Source organism: Arachis hypogaea, chromosome 20, assembly GCF_003086295.3.
Source record: "Arachis hypogaea cultivar Tifrunner chromosome 20, arahy.Tifrunner.gnm2.J5K5, whole genome shotgun sequence".
Lineage (NCBI taxonomy): Eukaryota > Viridiplantae > Streptophyta > Magnoliopsida > Fabales > Fabaceae > Arachis > Arachis hypogaea.
Window position 1 is genome coordinate 20,304,999 of NC_092055.1, and position 7,297 is coordinate 20,312,295.

The window sequence follows — 7,297 nt, forward strand, 5'->3', positions numbered from 1 at the left end:
CCAACTGCTATTGTGAAAGGATGCATGCTAATATTATGGAGCGGAATCTCCATCGTGAACGCCTCCTCTTTGTACCGGACCATTTAAGATAATATGTGGAGGATCGAATGAAGAGAAGACGTTGGGGTTTCTTGAACCGAGATTCAATTGAAGTTAACTTGTCTTGGGTCAATAAATTTTATGCTAATTACCACTCCCCGACCCTTAACTCAATCTATATGCGTCGGAAGTAAGTCCCTATTTCAGAAGACGCCCTTCACCGAGTGCTGGGCATGCCACTAAATCCGGAAGGGTTGGATGCCTTCCACGAAGCAGAAATTTCTCGCAAAGGTTATACTTTTGATTGGGACCCCGTCCTAAAGGCCATTCTTAAGCCCGGAAGCACTTTGGTTTATGGGCAAAGCAAGGTTAACCCAAAGAGGCTTTCGGCTAATGATTTGACAGATGAGGCTCGTCTATGGCAACAAATCATGTCTCACTATATCTGGCCGAGTACTCATGAGTTCTCTATCACCGGGGACATGGCCGTGCTTGTATGGTGCATTCTAACTGAGAGGCCACTTAGCATCCCTAGACTCCTCCGCCAGGCCATGGGCCGCGTTCACACGATTGGTAACGTTCTCTTCCCAGCCTTGGTCACGGAACTAGCATCTGCAGCTGGCATTTCGCACAAAGCGGATGACGTCAAGAGTAAAATTTCCTTAGCAGATGAACTGGTTCCCCATGGAAAATGGATCATGCCATAAGTGCCACCTAGGAGCCTGAATGATAACCCGCCTTTGGATGCCCCATCATCTTCCGCCCCACCATCATCAACACTCCATGCACCACCACCATCCAACCAGCAGTTGCTACTTGAGAACCTGGAGAGGCTAGACCAGCTCGGCCGGTAGATTGAGCAGATTGAACACCGCAACAAGCGCCGATACAACTACTTAAAGGAGCTTATTAGCTGTATTCACCCACCTCCGGAGGAACCCGACACTTCGGACTCTATTTCCATTGATGGCAATGCAAGCACTCAAGCTATGGACACGGAGGTGCCCGTGTCCCTCCATCATTTGGCCATTGGAAGTGGCGATCCCGGACACACTTTCCAGATCACTGACGGCACGAAGGACCGTGCCAAGCATTAAGTGTGGGGAGGTTGGTAACTGACTCCCGAAGGTAACAATTCTCTCTCTCAACACCAATATTTTAAATTTCTTTTGTTAGATAGGATAACTTGCATGAGTAGTTAGTCGCTTGCATTTAGGTACTACTTGGTTGAAGTAATAAATTCTTTTTTAAGACACTGCTTTAACGTATTTTACTAATTTGAATTAAAATTTTTTGAACTTGCTTGAAGAATTTTATTTTGGAACATGGTTTTAGAGCTCGAACACACAAAACCAGTGAGATTTTGAACCTATTCGATTGGTTGCTTCTTATCAACCAATGTTTTATTTTGGTGTGTGTTGTTCTCTCTAAAATTGTGATCTTTGTCTTGCTTGATTCTATATTTCCATTGTTTGATGTATGCATGCACTTACGTGATTGAGGCCTTGTATCACTATAGCTCACATACCCATATGGCCTTACCCTTTCATTTTCTTTTGTAACCCAATATTGAGCCTATTTTACCCCATTTATTCTCTATATTAGCACATCACTAACTCTAAGCGGAAAACAATAAATGCCCCTCATTTGAATCTTTGGTTAGCTTAGAATTGTGAGATGTACATGAATTAAGTGTGGGGAAATTGGGTTTAGAGAATACGTGGTTAGGAAATTGGGTATTTTATATTCTTATATAAAAATGTAAAAATAGTTTGGGCACTTGTTCATGCACCCAACACATTAATCACATGCATTAACTCACTGAAAAAAAACCAAAAAAACAAGAAAGTGAAAAAAAAATATGAATAATAAGGAAAGGAAAAGGAAAAGAAAAAGAGAAAGCAATAAAAAGGGGGACAAATTGCCCCAAGGCTAATAAGTGAACTAATGCATATGATTTATACTCAAAAGATATCAAGGTGCATGGATTTATGGAAAATTAGTTAATAGGTGGCTAGGCTTTGCATTGTGATAACATGGAATGTCTTAAGTTAGGTGGAAAGTTTAGGTTAATCAAGGATTCGTATTTTAGTCCACTTAACCAAATACATTCCTACCTTGACCCTAACCCCATTACAACCCTTGAAAAGACCTCTTGGTCTGTGTATTTGTGCATTAAATTTTGTTGATTGGTAGAAAAAGAGCAAGTCTTAGAAAGCAAGCTTAGCAGAGAACCGAGAGAATCGACCCTTAAACACTAGAGTGATTAGAGTGTATACACTTCTAGTGAGGGTTCGATGCTCGATTCCTTGTTCCCAGCTTTCATGAGCTTTCTTCTTGCAATTTTACTTGTACTTTATTTTGAGATCTAAATTAGTGAAATCTAGTCATGTTTATTCATGGAGAATTTGTTTACTTTTAACCAAGTAGGTAGAAGCATTTTAGCATGTAGTTCCATTCATATGGATAGGTTGCATTGCATAAGTCTCACCTTTTCCCCTTCACTCTTTTGGTTTCCTTGAGCTTAGCATGAGGATATGCTAATGTTTAAGTGTGGGAAGATTTGATACACCACTATTTTATGATATATTTTGGGCTGAATTGAGTAGGTTTTGTCAACTATTCTCACACTTATCCATGTAAATTACATGTTTTTAAGTTTTCTTTTGTGCTATGATTGAAAACATGCCTCCTAGGCTTTAAAATTGTTAATTTTTAATTCTTCTTTATTACCATTCTATACCGTGATATGTTTGTTAAGCATTTTCAGGTTTACAGGGCATGAATGGCTTAAAGGATGAAGATAAAGCATGTTAAAGTGGAAGGAACACAAGAAACTAAAGAGTTGAGAAGTGAGGAGCGACGCACAAACATGGCTGACGCGTGCGCATGACCTAGAGCGTCTTTCAGTGACGCGTACGCGTAACTGACGTGTACGCGTGACCAGCGTAGAAGTTCAGTGACGCGTACGCGTGGCCGACGCATACGCGTGATAGAGTGTCACTTGTTGCACTTAACAGAACTTGCTGGGGGCGATTTCTGGGCTGATTTGGACCCAGATCTAAGCCCGAAAATACAGACTAGAGGCAGGGATGGAGTTGAGACTGACTTGACTTTACTTTTACTTAGTTTTTTATTAGTTTTTGAAGGCTAGGGAGAGAAACTCCTACTTTTCTCTAGGGTTTTGACATTCTTAGTGTTGCTTTTGAATTGGATCTAGAGAGAGCTGCTGCTACCTTCAGTTGGAGTAATTATTCTTATAGTTTTCTTCTCTATTACTGCTATTACTTTTGTTTTTCTATTTAATTTCTTTGAATTCATGTTTAGATCTTGTTATTTTTGAATTTTATTAATGCATTGAATTATTTTTATGTTTAATTTTCGTACGTGTTTGATTCTGGTTAATCATTGTTAGTGCCAATTTTAATTTAATTAATTTCTCATAACTATCATGTCTTTTATTTACTCCCATTATGTGTTTATGAAAATGGAATTCATGTTAATGGAGTAGACCTTACAACTTGGCTTAAGGGTTGATTAATTGGGATCCCTTGAGTTGTGATACTTAAGTATTAATCTGTAATTGGCCATTACTGGCTAGCTCAATTCTCACAAACTCTTGCCATTCCTCATGGAGTGACTAGGACTTGTGAGTAAGAGTTAGTGATAACCACTTGACTTTCCTTCAATTGTTAGAGGATAACTAAGTGGGAGCAATGAACCTTTACTATTATACTTGGAAAAGGCAGCAAAGATAGAAACTCCAATTCTCTCCCCTAACCAAGGTTTTTTATTTCAAATACATATCACCTCTTGTCATTCATTCATTGCTTTAATTTCTAGTTATTTATTTTTCCGTTCTCAAATTCAGAAAATATTTAGAAAAATCCTAACCAATAAATTGCATGTTGTGCCAACTCTTAGGGAAACGACCCAAGATTCTACTCCTGGTTATTTATTATTAATTGTGATATAATTTAAATTGATAGTGGAAATTTTGTTAGTTAAGACTGTACTTGCAACGCTGTTTTAGAAAATATTTTTTTAGGAATTCTTGACCGACATTTTTCCTCCCATCAGGTAGTCGTGTGTTAGAAGATTGGTAGTGATATTAAAGTGTCTAGAATTTGAATATTATAATTATTAGAATCTTTAAACCTCGAATAGTAGTGTATTAGAAAATTTAAATAACAAATGTATGTTGGATATGGGGTAACTAAATATATAGATGAGTAGGTTTAACATGTTTAGTTAAAGTTTATGGGTTTTTATTGTTACAAGTTTAACGAGGTTAGAAATTTTGTGGAGTTTAAAAAAAATTGAATGATCAAATGTTACTTTAACGAGGAACTAAAATTTTAGTTATATACTAAAGGGTTTAGATGTATGTCGTAAATAGTAGGTTAACTATATTCCATTAGAATTTAATTTATATCTAGTTAAAGTATTTTTCGATTAAAAGTATATGTTTTAGGTGATTATTGTTTTCTAAAGTGTTATAATTCTAAGAGAATCTTTTCAATGTCATGCAGCCCCACCACTATATCACGAGCATGAGGAGGCAGCATGGTGGCCTTATGAATTAGAGTAGGGGGAGTCAGAAGCCTGAGGTAGATCGGAGATCCATATGTCACCCCTTCTAGGGGATCCGTGAGGAAAAGACAAGCAAGGGCAAGCTGACCCAGTCAAAGATTCCACATGAAATTACACATACATGTAGATGGCTGGCCTGGCCCATCTCGCGATGTTTAACGACCATTGATTTAGGTTGGATGAGCCTTTAGTGAGTGCATTTGTGGAGAGATGGCGTCCGGAGATGCATTGATGAGCGGATATTTTATACACTTTTTAGGGTCATTTTCTTTGTGTTTTCAGTATTTTTTATCAAGTTTTATTATGTTTTAGTAGGTTTTAGTGCAAAATTCACTATTTGGATATTACTTTGAGTTTTTGTGTTTTTCTTATAATATTAGGTGAATTTTGGGTGAATTTGGCAAGTTTTGGCAAAGTCTGATTTAGAGGCAAAGAAAGGATAGCAGATGTTGTCAAATCCTGACCTCCATGCATTCAAATGAGTATTTCTGGAGCTGCAAAGGTCAAATTGATGCGCTCTTAATGGCTTTGCAAAGCTAACTTCTAGAACTTTCCAGCAATATATAATAGTTTATACCTTTTTTTGAAAATGATTGCCCAAAATGGACGTTGAACGCCCAACCTACCCCCTTTCTGGCATTCAAAGCCCCAAGAGGACCAAAGCCAGCGTTGAACGTCCAAACCTGGCGTTCAACGCCATCAATGGAGTACAAGATAGTGTGGACACCCCCTAATGGGCGTTCAACACCCATTTCCCAAGTTGGACGCCAAACTCAGCCTAAAACAATCATCAAAGTGGGTCCAGAAGTGGATTTTCGCACCTTTAGCATATTTTATCTCATTTTTGCAATTTTTAATTATTAGATTAGTATATATAGGCGAAGATCACCCATGTTTAGAATCTCCCACTTCTCAGATCTTATTTTCTATTTTCTTTGTAAATTATGAGCGGCTAAACCTCATAGGTTAAGGATAGGAGCTCTGCTCATTCCTATGGATTAATATCGTTACTCTTCTACTTTAATACATGTTTGATTTCATTCTATGATAGATTTTCATTCTTCATCTCTATGAATCTGGGGTGGAACGAAAGTATGACCCCTAATTCTACAAGAGTTCTTTACGAGTCTTGACCCGGATAGTATTGAGCTACAGCTTGAGAGTACATCACAGGTTCTGACAAGTTTTTTACGCTAATTGAGATATGTGACACGAAATTTTGTTTGTGATGGGTAATTGAGGTCCTTGTGGTTCCAAGGCTTGAACACTGAGCATCATTCTCTGATCCAGAAGATCCAACCTTGTCTGTGATGTTTTGAGTAGGATCAACAGAGATTGATTTGCGTGAGCTTCACCCTCGTCCAGATTGAATGATCAGCATCCTGGTATTTGGTTTGGACCATGGAGATTAGTGACCACGACCCATGGCTTAATCACTTACAGTCTTGCCATTGAATGAATCACTCATTGTTAAAGTAGTCAGTAAGAAGAATTAATCCGGAAGAACAAGCATCTCCGAGGCCTTAACTGATTCTTTATCATTGTTTTCACGTTAATTCATTATTGCTTTCTTTACTATTCTATTTTATGCGCCTACAACAATAATCAACTTTTTATTCGCCTGACTAAGATCTACAGGATAACTACAGCTTGCTCAATCCGACAATCCTCGTGAGATTCGACCCTCACTCACCTGGGGTATTACTTGGATGACCCAGTGCACTTGCCAGTTCAGTTGTGTGATGAGCGGATATTTTATACGCTTTTTGACATCACTTTCATATAGTTTTAAGTAGTTTTTATTTAGTTTTTACCAAGTTTTTATAGGTTGTAGTGTTAAAATCATATTTTTAGATTCTAATATGATTTTTTGTGTTTTTGGGCAATTTCAAGTATTTTTTGGCTGAAATTGAGGAGCTAGAGCAGAAGTCTGATTCAGAGACAGAAAAAGCATTGCAGATGCTGTCTGGATCTGACCTGCCTGCATTTGGAAGAGCTTTTCTGGAGCTACAGAAGTCAAAATGGAGTGCTCTCACTAGCTGTAGAAATCTGACTTCTATATCTTTCCAGCAACATATAATAGTCTATACTTTGCTTCAGATTAAAAGGCCCAAAACTGGCATCCAACGCCAGCTTCCTGCCCCCTTCCAGGCGTCAGCGCACAAAGAGCAGAGCCCAACGTCCAAAGGCCCAAAGTGGACCCACTAGCTGGCGTTCCACGCCCAAGAGACCTCATAGCACGTGGATCTCATCAAAGCTCAGCCCAAACACTCACCAAGTGGGCCCCAGAAGTGGACTTTAGCACTAAATAGACTGTTTTACCCGTACTAGTCATCTGTTTAGTATTTAAAGTGTATTTTACATGATTTTCATAGAATCATACACCATGCAGCCCTATTTTCGTTTTTACATTGTATTTTACTTTCATTATGAGTTTCTAAACCTCATAGGTTGAGGGGAGGAGCCCTGCTGAGTCCTATGAATTAATAAAAGTAGTACTGTTTTTCTTCGATCCGTGTTTGATTAATTCTAAGATGTATATCCGATCGTAGTGAATAGGATGATCTAACAAATTAGATCTGTTCATTACATTAAGATGAACGTACCTGAGAAACACCCGCATCTACTTGGGTTCAGAATGTGTCTATCACCGAACAAGGACGAA